A 15,023-nucleotide genomic window follows, 5' to 3' on the forward strand; every position below is an offset into this window, starting at 1 on the left:
TCATGTCCTGCTTTTCACTTTTTAAACATGTTGTTCTTGCTTTAATTTTAATGTGATGCTTTATTGTATTTATATACATAAAATACATTATTATATTATTATATACAGGTTTATGAATTGAAAGAATAAATGAATAATATGAAGATAACAATGATGGCCATATCTGTTCGGCTGTTAATTATTATCTGATACTTAAAATTATATTGTCTTTGAACCAGTAATGCTGTTTCAGATTTTAGTAGCAGGGGGACATAGCAATTTTAGATACTAATTATGATGGAAAAATATCTTCAGTAAAGGCCTATTCTTAGATGTTAAGACAAAAATGCAGCACTCTTTCTCTCCAAAGGGTATGTCTGAAGAGAGAAATGTCACAACAACTACAAGAATGTTACCGATGCAGTTCAAAGATTGCCTTTGACTTCATCATCTTATATATTAATAGCCAAGTGGCCCAGATCTGTGCATACTTAAATCCAGAGAATGGAGTCATGAACAGACAAGACAGATCTTCCTGCAACCTGAAAAATGTCCTAGGTTTGAATATCTGAAATCTAAAAAAAAGTGGTTAAACTTCTCTCCCGTGCTAAAAGCGCCCATATCTTTAACCAGATGCCTTTGGTGGCTGTTGCTCGGCAACCGTAACAATTTAGACAGTATTCCAGACTTGGTTTCTGATAGGAAAAGGCAGGGTGAGAAGGTAGGCTCTTTCCAAGGCTGTTTTGGCCTGTGAGGGAGGACACATTGGGGCCTCAACCAGAGGAAACCACCAGGTGTTTTGATACCACATGACTTGCATGACTCACCCATGCCTGTTTGCTACTGTTCAACAACAGCACCTCTCCCCTCCCCCACTCTGTAGTGGTTAGAGTTTCAGAGTAGTATCCAAAAGACCCAGGTTCGAATCACCATGCTGCTGAGGAAGCTCACAGTGTGACTTTGATCCAGTCATACTCTCTCAACCAAACCTACCTCAGGGTTGTTGTAAGGATAATATGGAGGCGAGAATTATGTAGGCTGTTTTGGGTCACTCTTGTGGAGAAAGGCAGTATATAAAGGAAATTAATTACTAAATATAGATGGAAATGGGGGGCAGGTAAAAAGTAAGTTGTTTAGAGGGTTTGAGGAAAGAAGGACATAGATAAAGGTGAGCATATGGAGGCTGCCATGAGGTGGGAAAGAGGAAATAATGTCAGGAAGGGGATACAGGGAAAAGTACACCTGCAAGTCCTTTCAGGTTCCCCACCATGCACCTGGGCCCAGCTCAGCCAGCACCATGCAACTCAGCCATAGGGTAGAGACTGTCAGGGGAAAGGTGAAAAAGGGGAGCAGGCAAAGGTGGGCGGGAAGCAGGGAAAGTGGGGGAGGCCATCTGGGTGGCCAGGAAAGGGAAAGAGAACTTGGTGGGGGAGGGGAAAACAAGATGCTCCCCATAAGAGCTTGCAGGTCCCCCACTTGTATATACTAATAGCAAGTGCCCTCTTGCGGATCCTTAAACCTATGGAGCGAGGCTGATTGGCTACAAAACAGATGCTTCTGCAACTTTGGGGAACGCACCAGGGTTGCAGAAAAATCTGAAAAGTTTCAAACATTACATTGGGGGGTTAAATCTCCACAAAACAAAAGCTTATGTGCTCAGGCACACAGTGATTGGTGGGGAGGGAAGTGGCTGAAACCCATGTAGTCTATTTGGGGCTGCTTTCAAGTCCAGACAGCCTTCCCGTGGCTGCAGAGCAAGCCAGGAGGCCTTTTAAGCCACCAGGACTGCTAAATCAGGCTAGCCCTTGGCAACTTCTAATAGAACCCGGTGGCCTCCCATGGCTGCCGAAGATGCCTGCTGTGGCCTTCTCCTGCCCAACAAAGAAGCTGCAATGCCCTCTGTGGCTGCTGCCAACAATGCAAGTGCTTTCTCCAGCTCAGCACTGCAGAAGCTGAAGGCAAACATCCCTTCCTTTCCTTTTTTTTAAAAAAGGATTTTATTTTGTCACATTTTTGAAAACCAAATAATCCAATCCCACATGCTGCTTTCTTTTAAATTCAGAAAACTAAGCAGAAGTTCAGGGTGTTCTCTCCAGTTAAATACCCCCCAGCCTCCAGTTTTGTTTTATTTGTTACAGAATTTCTCAGCTGGATGAAGGTGTGTTAGTATGTGGCTTTTGGGGCTCGGTCATCCCGTACTTTTTCTTTCTAGAATTCAGCAAAGTACCCAGAACCCCCTAATGTGGTCATTGTCAATTCTATCTAGTGAAAGGTCAAAATAGAGCTAATTTCAAAAGCAAATGCAGTTTTTCAGCTTAGGGCCACATTAAAAAACCAGGAGATGAGTTTTGCATATCAGCTTTTTAAAGTTCAATCTGTACAAAATGGAATTGATTCCTGCATAATGAATGTGAAGAGAGAACTGAGATTCAAAGGGAGGCAAAAGATAGGGAGATTGGAAAAGGTTGCTGCTGAAGGGGGGAGAGGAAGTGACTGCCTATCATTTGCTTAAAGAAAAGAAAGGGCAGTCCAGTATCAAGCTTGAATGACTCATGAACCTCGAGAAGCCTGACAGTGATGTGTGGCTGCAGTGGTAGTCTCAGGCTTAAATATGCATAGGGAAGCTTGCCTTGCCATGCTGCCCACAATCCATCTACGCAAATATCTGAAATTCTCCATTTTAATAGAGCAAGATTTGGGTCCAGAAGTGGCTTAAAGATCAGCTAGAGTAGAAGTGATATGCATGCTCAGCCTAGCTCCCAATAACTGATCTGCAGCATTCTGCGCCAACTGGAGTCTTTGCAGTAGCTACCTTGAGTCCGAGGTGGGTTAGAAATGTTTTACGTAAATAAGCTATTGCAGCCAAGTCTAAGGCTGCAATCTTGCACGCACAACGACTTGGGAAGATGTCCCATCAAATGAACATTGGACATCCTGGCTCTGATTATATACTACCACTGAAGAGCTAGGAATCCTTAAACATCTAGCAATGATAACTCTGATAAGCAATAGTTCACTATGGTGACCAGGCAGAAGTTTCATCCAGCTGTACTACTTGAGATCTTTTAGCAAGGTTCCATAATTTGAACCTGGGACTTTGTGCAGATGCAAAGCACATACTTTGCCTCTGAGGTATGAAGTGACTAGTGCATTTATTATCTCCTGTAACTGACAGCACCTCTCCGTGGCTGGCCTTCGCTCTCCCTGAAACACTTTTCAGCTACAGGACCTTGGATATTTTCCCACACTTTCATGTGAAGTTGCTTTTTACTAAGTGGACCAACAATTCCAGCTGTCAGTACCTCCCCAAGGTCTTAGTGTTTCCAGTCCTGTTCCCAAAGACCATCCATGCTAGGCACCGGGACCTCTTACTAGGTAGTTCTATATTGTTTAGTGTGTCAGTTTTAGAATGTCTTATGGTCTATTTCAGCATTTCTTTAACTCAGTATTGGATTTTTGCTGGTGTTAAATCTTTACAAATTTGCATGTATACTCTATTATATATGTATTGAAATGGCTTTCGAATTGACTATACTGATCCACACTGTGTAATCCGCCTGGACTCTTAGCAATAAAGATGGACTATGAATAATGTAAATAAATAAACAATTCTTTTTTTTAAAAAAACGAGCTCCAGTGGCTAATAGGAATTTCAGTTCTAAAGTTCCGTCACAATCCCCGGCTTCTCAGAGCAACCGACTCCGAGCAAGGCTCGAACTCCCGTCCCTCACCGCCTTCGTTTCCGTCCTCGCCACACCGCCTCCCATCTCGCGCAAGCGCAGAGAAGCCCAACTTCAGGCTTCTTGGTGACGCAAGAGGGCGGGACGAACGGCAAAGGGGGCGGGGCTCCCGATTCCGGACTCGGGAGGACTTTTGAAAAGCTCCCGCAGCCGCCGCGGCTACCGCTGAAGGGAAAGACCGGGAGAAGAAGCGGCTGGGCCGGCCCTCTGCGGCCTTGACGCCGCCTCGCCAGCGGGCTGGGTGGCGCAGCGATCGCGGGTGAGACGATGGCGGCGAGCGAGAAAGCGCTCGTTGTGAGGAGAAAGGGGAAGGGAAGGGTCGCTCTGTGTCCTCCTCCGTGATTGGCTGGAGGAGGGGGGCTTCTGGGAGGCCTTTGCGTATTGGCTCGGTTGGTTCCGAGGAAGCGAAGTGATGTGATTGGCCGGTGATAGTCGGAAGGGGGGGAGGAGAGGGGGGGGCTGGTGTAGCTTAGCTGGAATCTTAACCCCCCCCCCGAGTTAATGGAGGGAAGAGGGGCTGCAACTTGCAGTGTGTACAGTGGCTCTCCCCACGTGGTGGTTGCTGTTGAGGGTCTGGATCTAGGGGTGCATTCTGCCTTTGTAGTTGTGTATGTATGATGTGCTGACAGCGTGGTTGCTAATAAAATACTCCATATTCAGTATTGTTAATGGATGTGTTGCATAATGCGATGTATGACCAAAGTAAGATGTGTCCCTACTTTAAGGAACTTGCTATCTTTAATTTTTTTTAAATATAAATTTTATTATTACATACAGAGAAACATATGAAATAGGAATATACCATCAAACTGCAACCCTTTTCTTACAGGAACAGTCAAGTTCCATATCACTCATACTATCTTAAATTTTCCCAAAGAAAGAAATAGGACCACCACAATTATCCATACATTATAACCAGTGGCATAAATGAAATATAAATATACCATCAAATTGCAACTGTTTTCCTACAGGAACAGTCAAGTTCCAGATTGCTTGTACTATCTTCAATTTTCCAAAAGAAATAAGTCCACCACAGTTATCCATATGTTACCTCCAATAAAACAAATGAAATAAAAAAATGCCGTCAAGTTTCTACTCTCTTCTTACAGGGACGGTCAAGCTCCAAATCCCGCATGCTGCCATCTAGTTTTCAAAAGAAAGATATAAGACCACCACAAATATTCATATGTTCTGATCTTAACGTATCTTTTACGTATCTATTATATCTTTCCTCATACCAGTTTTTATAAATTGTGAGTCATATAAGCTCCCTACATGGTTGTTAATGTTGAGTGTCTGGGTCTGGGGGTGCAGTCTGGCTTTGTAGATGTGTGTATGGTGTGCTGATAGAGTGGTTGCTGATAAATACTTATTCAGTGTTATTAATGTATGTGTTGCATAATATAATGTATGCACAAAGGAAGATAGGTCCCTACTTTAAGAAACTTGCCATCTAAATTTTGACTGGAAAAGACAGTGGTGGGAAGGGAGAGGAGAACTTACTACAGTTAATAGTTTTGTGCTTGCTTGGGGTCATATTTGCAGGATAGAAACTGATGTGGTACGTGTGAGGCTGCTTCCAGTTTGTTTTCGAGCCCGGTTAGAAGTGCTGGTTTTGACTTGGGAAATCCTTGGGAGTTAAATATGTGATGGACCCTTTCCTCCCCACATTCAGGCCGTTGGCTGAAGTGCTCCTTCTAGTGCCCCCATTCTCTGGAGCCAGGTGGATACTACCACAACAGGGCAATCCTAATAGCTGTAAAAGAGAGCAAAGGGACCATCTTCTCTGTAACCTGGCTGGACTGGAGAATTAATAATAATAATATTTGATTTATGTATCGCCTTTCAGGACAACTTAATGCCTGCTCAGAGCAGTTTCCAAAGTATGTCATTATTATCCCCACAATAAACACCCTGTGAGGTGGGTGGGGCTGAGCAAGCTCCTAGAAGCTGTGACTAGCCCAAGGTCACCCAGCTGGCTTCAAGTGGAGGAGTGGGGAATCAAACCCGGCTCTCCAGATTAGAGTCCCATGCTCTTAACCACTACACCAAACTGGAATGTTTGTGCTGCCCCTACTTACCCATCTGGAGAGAAGGTTGCTCACTAGCAAAGAATATTTTCTGTTGTAGGAGCGATTCCAGAATGATGTCAAATTGTAGAATCTTTCCTTTCTGGTTCTAGTCAGTCAGCTTCTCTGCTGCCAGAGATGTGTTCCCTTGTGTGCTTGAGAAGGAAAACTCTCATTCCCCCCGCCTCCTTTTGAGTATAGCATTGAAGTTGGGTTTGCAACTGTGGTAGAAAGTTTTGGGTTGATCTCAATGTTTGACTTGAAATGTACTTGTTCCTTTTAGGCTTGTGAAAGCTGAGAAAATACTGGCAATGGCTTCCTGAACTATTGCAATCTATCCTTTTCCAGACTGTCTTGACTGCGTGCTCATCACAAGCATGGTTATTCTGTACATAAACAGCCCCCTGTTAGGATAGCTTCTGGTTTTCCATCAGAATTTGCTTATTTCATAGTAAGCATCTCCTCACTTTTGCTATGATGTAGCATTAAAAGGCACTTTTAAAAACAGATGTGCAGTTTCATGTAGCTATGCTTTTAAATATTTATATATCCCCTTATTTGCAAACTTAAGTGCAGTGCATTTATGTGAGTAATGCACATTGGCACACAGTGTTTCTAAAATAAGAATGTTTAGAGGGAAGCTGTTGGTTTGAGGTTAATTGCAAAGTGATGAGATTTTTTAAAAAATGGTGTCTTATGATTTCCCAGCAGATTTTGTAACAGTTGTAGTATTTCTTGAAATTCAAAAGTCCGTTTGTCCAGCGATAAGCAAGAGGGTATGCAATTAAAGAAAAAGGGGGGGGAGGGTAGTGGTAATCCATGCAGTGTTGCCAAAGAGGGTTTGAGGGAAAATCACCGTCCTCATGGAGTTTTAAAAGGGAACTTTCTGGTGGGTAGAGGAGCTGGTTCCTACGGGCCAAGGAGAAGTCAAGATGACTGTGCAAAACACTTTCCCTTTGAAATAGCTAGCTGTATAAAGCAGCCATTCAGCCAGCACTTACACCGGCACCAATTTTTGTGTCCATTGTAAAACTCGCTTGGGGGCTAGTGTCGCTTAGTTGCCTGATTTGTTCTCCAGCTTAGATGGTGACTTTTCAGTATTCCCTTCCCCTTTTATCTTGTGCTGCAAGATTCCACCCCCCCCCCCCCGCCCCGCATTATAGAGTCTCTCCATGTATTGATGAAGGGCTGTTTGCACCAGCGTATAGGCACAGAGGGCTGCTGTCTAACAGGGATGCAATTGGAGAAGTAATTTTGGATTCCAAGGGACCACTATAAAATATTTAGATGACAAGGTGTTGTAATGGTTGAGATTTCTCCAGTTACATGATAGGGGCATGTGAGGAATTGTGGAAGGATGGAACAGCTGGGAAATCCCATCCCTGTACCCCCAAATCTACTCTTCTAGGATTGTGTCAGGTTGCAGGGGCCCGCCGAGGCTGATTCTCGCCATGTTTCAATTTTTCTTTTAACTGTCTCAGATGCTATCAGTTTTCTGTGCTTTCTGGAGTATATTCAGCTTTCAGAGCATTAGCACCTCCCCCCCCCCCCCCCGAGTTAACTTGGAAAGTTTTGATTAATCTACACATTCTATTTGTATTTTTCTGCATACCTGGGGAGTCCCCTGAATGTGTGGAAAACACTTCCTTGTCTATAACTGGCCTGGCTTACATACTTTAATGACTGACACAGGATATTTCCTCCTTTCATTATATATAGCGATGGGCCATGGGAATACCTGCCAGTTGAGGGCCGTAAGGGAGTTCTTTTGCACTGAGGATTGCTCCTTTATCAAGCCAAGAGATGAGTGTTGTTCAGATAAAATGGGTCAATATAGTCACTGATCATACACAGGCCAGCAAAAAAAAAAAAAAAGGTCCAACTTGGATTTCTGTATCTCAAATGGTGATCAGCCCACCATGTAGTTGTTGGGCCAAAGTAAGCTTTACTATGTAAATAAGGCAGCACTTAACAAGGGCCTTCCCCCCACCCCCTATGTTTAGAAGTTCTCAGATTAGCAAGCCATCCCTGGAACTTGGTTCTGTACCTTAGTTAGCATAGTGGTTAATTCAGAATTAACTCGGAGCTGGACCTATGTTGGCTTTCAACATCAGTATTCATGGCCATTTTTTTGTTTTTGAAACCAAAATAGTGCTTTACACTTGTGGCTAAGGATAAGGCTTGTAATTAGCCATTTGCCTGTGGTGAGGAACAGTTGTCTTCTAGTGACTAGGAGTGATAGTGCAACATGGGCTTGGTTGTGCAAGTGGTTCTCTCCCTCTGGCTTAGATGGACTCATTTGATAGTTCTGCAGTGGTTATGTATGCTGATTTCTCCCCTGCTTAAGGGAGCTGTGCATTGCACACCAGGGGAATGATCCCTACTGCTTGCCTTGGATCCTGGATCCAGGCAAGGTGGTACAAAGATTGGCACCCAGACAGCAACTGCTGCCCACCTCAGCCCTGGGAGCTTTTAAAGTCCAAGGCAGAGACAAAGGTAGCTTCTTGGGTTCAGCTCTTCCTCTAGGTGCCCTTGAATGTTCTGCGTGCTGCAAGTTCTTTATGACTGCAGGAGGAAATCTATATTCTTCTCTTTAGGGTAAAGGATGGTGAATCAATTGTAATGTAGGCTTTACAGCCTCTAAGCATGCTTGGGTGAATGAATTACAGGCTCAATAAGAGAGGTGTTATTTCACTTGAATCCCAGGTGAGGTTATTGCTTTTTATACTGATAACGCAAGTAATCATTGTTTAGCGCATTTATTGCCATCTCTGGAGCAGAGGCAAGACCAGATTCAGTAAGGTAACGGGTATGACTGAGTGAGCTTCTGTAGACGAGTCACTAGTGTGTTGGGCTGTAACAGCCAGAGATCAGTTCTGGGGTTCTGTACTTAATCCCTCCCTATCCCAAACATTGGGAAGAATCCAAGATTCCCGCTTTTAAGACTGATAGGCTGCAGCTATAGCCCTAGTGATGCTGCATTGCATTTTCAGGGCTGCCAGTTCCAGTCTCCAATAACCAGTGAAGGGGGTGGGTGGCGTGGCTCATTAATAGAGCATCTGCTCAGCATGCAGAAAGTCCTCGGTACAGTCCCTGGCCTCTCCCGTTAAAAGGGTCAGGTGGTAGGTGATGTGAAAGAGCTTTCTCTCTCCCCCCCCCCCCAAGATTCTGGAGAATTGTTGCCAGTCTGAGTACATAGTACTGACTTTGATGGACCAGGGCTCTGATATGGCACAAGGCAGCTTTCTGTCTTCATGTGCATTCACTTGCAGCCTCCGGGTAGTTCTGCAGTTTGCAAATGATGCCTTTGTATCCCCTCTCCCCCCGCGCATGTATCACTGGGGAGATGTAGATTACTGAACATTTTTGGAATTTACTCCTTATTGTGTGGAGATGTAACATTTCCAGAATCTCTGAAGATGTGATCAGGAGGGATCCCCCCCCCCCCCTTTCCTGCTTTTTCAGGGGAAAAAATGAAAATTTGGGAACATTTGGAATATATTTCAATACTTTTACATTCTTATCAAAACTAAACTTATTCTACTCCATTAGAAGCATAATATGCATAATTTATAACTTATTCAGCATATTGGGTTATACTTCTTGGCATATTTATGAAATTTAAAAGTATAAATGCCTTAGTTTTCAACAAGCAAAATTGCAAATACATCCAGTACTGGAGAGAGTGGCAAACTGCTGCTCCCTTTGCTACTTTACCATATTGTGTCTTAGTTTCCTTCAATTGAGAGGGAAGTGGGGAAAGTTTTTGAAATAGAACATACAATTTTTAATAAACTAAGATAATGTATTACTTGGCCAGAAAAAGCCTCATGTGGTCTCAGTAAGACTAGTATTGTATTAGGACATTGAATTAAATTTTATAACATTGAAAACATTGAACACTTCGATGTATTGTCGAAGGCTTTCATGGCCGGAGAACGATGGTTGTTGTGGGTTTTCCGGGCTGTATTGCCGTGGTCTTGGCATTGTAGTTCCTGACGTTTCGCCAGCAGCTGTGGCTGGCATCTTCAGAGGTGTAGCACCAAAAGACTTTGGTCTTTTGGTGCTACACCTCTGAAGATGCCAGCCACAGCTGCTGGCGAAACGTCAGGAACTACAATGCCAAGACCACGGCAATACAGCCCGGAAAACCCACAACAACCATTGAATACTTCAATAGCACATTATTTGTGGCCAGAATAAGACAAGTGTATGCAATGAAGATATCTGAAAACACGTTGTCTGTGATAAAGTTATACAGAGAAACTATCATCTGATACTGTACATCATCTTGCATGAAAATATTCCTGTTATATATTTTGTGGAAGTAAAATGTTATCTTAAAAAGCATTTAACTAATTCCGAAAGATAATATATTTCATAGGAATGTTGTTGAATTCTCAAAATTTCTAGTAGTCCATTAGAAAAATTGAACAAAAAAGTGTATGTGTGTGTGTGTGTGTGGGGGGGGGTTAATCTTGTCCCCCTGAATTTTTCTGCTTGGCCCCCGCCCAGGCTTAAATCTCAAGGTTTTAAAAAGCTATCTAGAGTTGAAAGATGCTTCTTGTGTTCATAGATTTTTCTTGTTTTGTGGTGGCATGGGCAGAGCTTATCTGTAAAAGGATGTAAATGCAGCATTCATGTAATTCCTACCCATTTCCACCAGCAAGCTGTGCTGTGTAACCAGTCATGTGATTGGATGGACCTGGGCTTTTTTTCTGGGAAAAGAGGTGGTGGAACTCAGTGATGGAACTCAGGACCACACAATGACATCATTTTGGGTCAGCTGGAACAAGGGGGAAGTTTTTTAAAGTTTAAATCGCCCTTGATGAAAATGGTCACATGGCTGGTGGCCCTGCCCCCTGATCTCAGAGGGGAGTTTAGATTGCCCTCCGTGCTGCTGAGTGGCACAGAGGGCAGTCTAAACTCCCCTCTGTCTGGAGATCAGGGGGCGGGGCCACTGGCCATGTGACCATTTTCAAGAGGTGCCGGAACTCCGTTCCACCGCGTTCCCAGTGAAAAAAAGCCCTGGGATGAACAATATGTGGGGCAGAGGGTGGAAGTGGAGAAGGCTTTTGTGGTGTGGCAGTTAGTGTGTTGGACTAGGATCTGGGAGGATCACATCCCCACTCTACTGTGAAAGCTGGCGGGGCCATCTTGGGCCAGTCTCCTACTTTCAGCCTAACCTACCTCACTGGCAAGTTGTGAGGATAAAATGGACAACTATGTAAGCTGCTTTGTGTCCCCCTGGGGAAGAAAGGTGAGATAAATGAAGTAAATAAATAAATTGTTGTTGAGGGTAGAGAAGAATGCAAATAGGTTGGTAGGAGATGAAAAGAGAAGTGTAAAGGGGAGTCTGTATGTTTATAGGCAGTTCCATTGCCTTACCCAATATGTCTGACGAGGCATGGCATTGTTTTAGCTGCTTTCTTTCAGACTGTTTTTAATAAAAACTTTGACCCTCCCAGCATGGCAGAAGGAAGGGATGACGTTTTCTTGTGCTGAGATGCCACCTGCAGAGTCTGCTTGAAACAGAGTTGAAATGCATTCGCTGCTTCAGGCACTTTCTTGCCTGGAGGAATCACTTCAATGTTTTCTCCTGTTGCTTGCATCACCGCTTTGCTTTTGTTGCCATATTTAGGGCATCCTTTGATAGTGAAGCTGCTGGTATCAAATTCTGTCTAATGCAAGAATCTGGAATACATCCTTGGAAAGAAATGTCACCTGTCTTGTGTAATATGTGCTGTCAAGTCACTTCTGACTTACGGCAACCCTATGAATTAATGCCCTCCAAAACATCCTGTCATTGACAGCCTTGCTTGAGGTCTTGCAACCTGAAGGCCATCACTTTCTTTACTGAGTCAAGGGGTTTTCTTTTTTTCCTACTGCTTTCAACTTTTCCAGTTGAAGAGTCTTACTGTCTTTTCCAGCGAGTCTTATACAACTCACCTGTCATGTTAGTCATTAGTCATTTTAGGTTCTAAGAAGAATTCAGGCTTGATTTGATCTAGAACCCACTTACTTGTCTTTTTGGTGGTCCATGGTATCTGTAGAATTCTCCTCCAACACCACATTTCAAGTGAATCAAGTTTCTTTCTGTAAGCTTTCTTCGTTGTTCAACTTTCACATCCATTCATAGTAATGGAAAATACCCTAGTGTGAATTATCTTGATCTCACCTGTCTTAAATGTAATGCCTGAAGTATTATTCTCTCTCGTTTTTTAGAAGGGGTGCCTGGTGATGGTCTATTGCATCTGTCCATGTCTGCTTAGTTTAGTTTATGGATACTACGGCCTTTCTGCCCAGTAAGGGCACTCAGGCAACCAGCATGGTCTGGAGGTTAGCGTCGGACTAGGATCTAGGAGACTTGGGTTTGAATCCTTACTCTACCGTGGAAGCTTGCTGGATGCCCTTGGGCCAGTTACCCTCTCTCAGCTTTACCTACCTCACAAGCTGGTTATGAGATTAAAAAGGGGCAGGAAGAAAATGGTGATGTAGGCGGCTTTGGGCTTCCATTGAGGAGACAAGCTGGGTATAAATACCTAAACATAATAACTCCAACACTCAGACTTTGTATCTGAAGGAAATGCAGAAAGCCCGTGGGTTCCTTTTTCTGTTCTGTCACTGGTGTTCTTCTCTTGTGTGGCCTGTTCTTTGGCTTGCCTCATACCATGCTGGGGCATCACTATGCTGAAGACATGGCTTGATGGTGAAAGTGGGCAGGGCCCTCTCAGAGTGATGGCAAACATGGTGTTTGGCTCCAGGGACTTACAGCTGTCTGCTTGCTCCAGCAAACTGGCACGCTTATTCATAGCTGACATCGACTGAAGGGTTGGGGTGTGTGTGCGAGGGGGGAGGATCCATCCTGCTGTGTATTATGGGCTGGAATGTACAAGAATATTAAGTGGTGCCCTTAGATGACTGTTCAGAATTAAATAATCCTGCATGCTTGCTACAATTGGCCCATTTTTATTCATCTCTCAAGAGGAGAAAGTTGCAGTTTTGAATGAGCTGTTTTCTTAGGTTTGCACTATGAAAACCTTGTTGTTTAACTTCGTATATCTTCCTTTTCTGTGTATCTTTTTGTTCCTCACCCCCCTCAAGTCTAAGTTGATGGTATATTGGGATTACCAGACCAACAATACATTTCTTACACTTGCCCTGTTTTCTGATTGTGACCAAATGCACCTTTCACAACTGCAAGCAGGAATTGTCCTGGCTCATCTTTGTACTCCAAGTACCTGTGGAAGAGGGCGGCTCCATATATGCTTTGCAGCATTTCCCTTGCAGTTGAACAGGTGTTGTGTTTTTCAGCCAAACTGTTTTGCCAGCCCAGATCTACAAGTTAGCCTAACTTGGTGGGGAGTGGGGGGGGGGGAGGTGTTTGAGTGAAGGCAGTAATCCAGAGGAGTTAGCCATGTTAGTCTGTAGTAGCAAAATCAAAAAGAGTCCAGTAGCACGTTTAAGACTAACCAATTTTATTATAGCATAAGCTTTCGAGAATCACGTTCTCTTCATCAGATGCATGGAGGGCAGAAGGAAACTGGCCAAATATAGAGGAGGAGAGGGGGGAGGGGGGAGGAAGAGAGGGGGGATGTAAACAACTCCTTTGATATGGAGATGCAGACAGCTCCTTTTGGTGTGGGGATCAGTTTGCTTGTGTAAAGATTCAAAGGAGTTTGCTGTGTTAGTCTGTAGTAGCAAAATCAAAAAGAGTTCAGCAGCACTGCTGAACTCTTTGATTTTGCTACTACAGACTAACACAGCAAACTCCTTTGAATCTTTACACAAGCAAACTGATCCCCACACCAAAAGGAGCTGTCTGCCTCTCCATATCAAAGGAGTTGTTTACATTCCCCCTCTCCTCCTTCCCCTCTTCCCCCCCTCCTCCTCTATATTTGGCCAGTTTCCTTCTGCCCTCCATGCATCTGACAAAGAGAACGTGATTCTCGAAAGCTTATGCTACAATAAAATTGGTTAGTCTTAAAGGTGCTACTGGACTCTTCTTGAAGGCAGTAATGTTTTTCTTTCTCCTCACCTCTAATAGTATTTTAATACTTGGTGTTTGATACAGCTCAGTTATAGATTTGCCACTTAGCTGAGAATTAGGCTACAGAGTTGGCTGTTTTTAGAATAATCTCATGTATGGCACGATACAGCCCAGAGGCTGCCGCATAATAAAATCCCTCCTATTTGCCTATCTACCTAACAACCCTTCAAGATCATTGTGGAAGAAACACAGAAGTAATTCATAAATACACCATGTCTATTGAAGCCTGCTTCAGGCTAAAAGATGGGTTCCATTTCTCTCTTCCAAGTGGAGATCCAGTTTACATAGCAGCAGGAATCAATAGTCAGCTTCAATGGAAATGTACCCTGGAGCTCTTTAAACTGCAGCTTACAGGTCTTGGTGGCAATATCTCCTCTCCCTCCCCTTCTGTGTGGTTCTCTTCAGTGCATCCGTATTACAATGAGCTTCTGGGAATGGTAAAGTATTGAGCAGTACAGCAATACTTACTATTAATCCTCTGTTGCTGGTGTGAAGATAGCTGAGAAGCTTAGATAAAAGACTCAAAAATAAATGTGTAGCTTTGCATGTTAATGTGAATTTCTTGATCATTTGCTTATGAAAGACTGTGTTTCTGTTTTCTATAGTGACTTTATTTTTGGTAGTATCTGCTCGGCAGAGATCAACCTGAATGTTTTTTTGTGAATGGTGTAACTGTGCACCCTGTCGCTATATTACCATACATCTGGCAAAGGCTGGAAAATAGAGCCAGTTCACCAGAAGGGATTCTAGATAAATCTCTGCACCAAGGAGAATGATCAGAACTTTACTGATGGTGGGAAGACGTGCTTTGGTTCTTGAGCATGGTTTTGAAAGTTTGTTCCTTTTTCATGGCAGTGTTTGTACAGTGAATCCTGGAGTTTCCCTGAAGACTGTCAGAGGTCCCTCAGGAAGGAGAATGGTCATAGTAGTCAAGCTGTCTCTTAGGAATGCTTGTCTGCCAAGACCAATCTTCCCTTCTTGCTCACAGCTTCCAGAGAGCGTTGAATGTGTTCTTTTTGGGTACATTAGTTCAGGTGGGAACAATGCTGAAGCCTATCAACCAGGCCAAAAAATGGAACAGGTGGAAACTGTGGAATGCAAAATGGCCATAGCCAGTTTTCCAGACCGTGGTTTACAGCCTGCTGATCTAGTTGAGATAAGAAGTAGAATTCTCATGTGGCGAGA

At 43.6% G+C, this 15,023-nt stretch overlaps 1 protein-coding gene across 5 annotated transcripts in view; it reads left to right on the plus strand.

The window, feature by feature from the left end:
- The first annotated feature begins 3,835 nt into the window (after positions 1-3,835).
- Positions 3,836-15,023, plus strand: part of KLHL13 (kelch like family member 13) — a 77,863-nt gene continuing 66,675 nt past the window's right edge. For all 5 annotated transcript variants that reach the window (XM_054996932.1, XM_054996937.1, XM_054996935.1 and 2 more), the window contains exon 1: positions 3,836-3,978. The gene's annotated coding sequence lies outside the window, so the exon portion shown is untranslated. The remainder of the gene's footprint in view (positions 3,979-15,023) is intronic.

The sequence above is a fragment of the Eublepharis macularius genome, chromosome 13 (assembly GCF_028583425.1).
Source record: "Eublepharis macularius isolate TG4126 chromosome 13, MPM_Emac_v1.0, whole genome shotgun sequence".
In the NCBI taxonomy this organism is placed as follows: domain Eukaryota; kingdom Metazoa; phylum Chordata; class Lepidosauria; order Squamata; family Eublepharidae; genus Eublepharis; species Eublepharis macularius.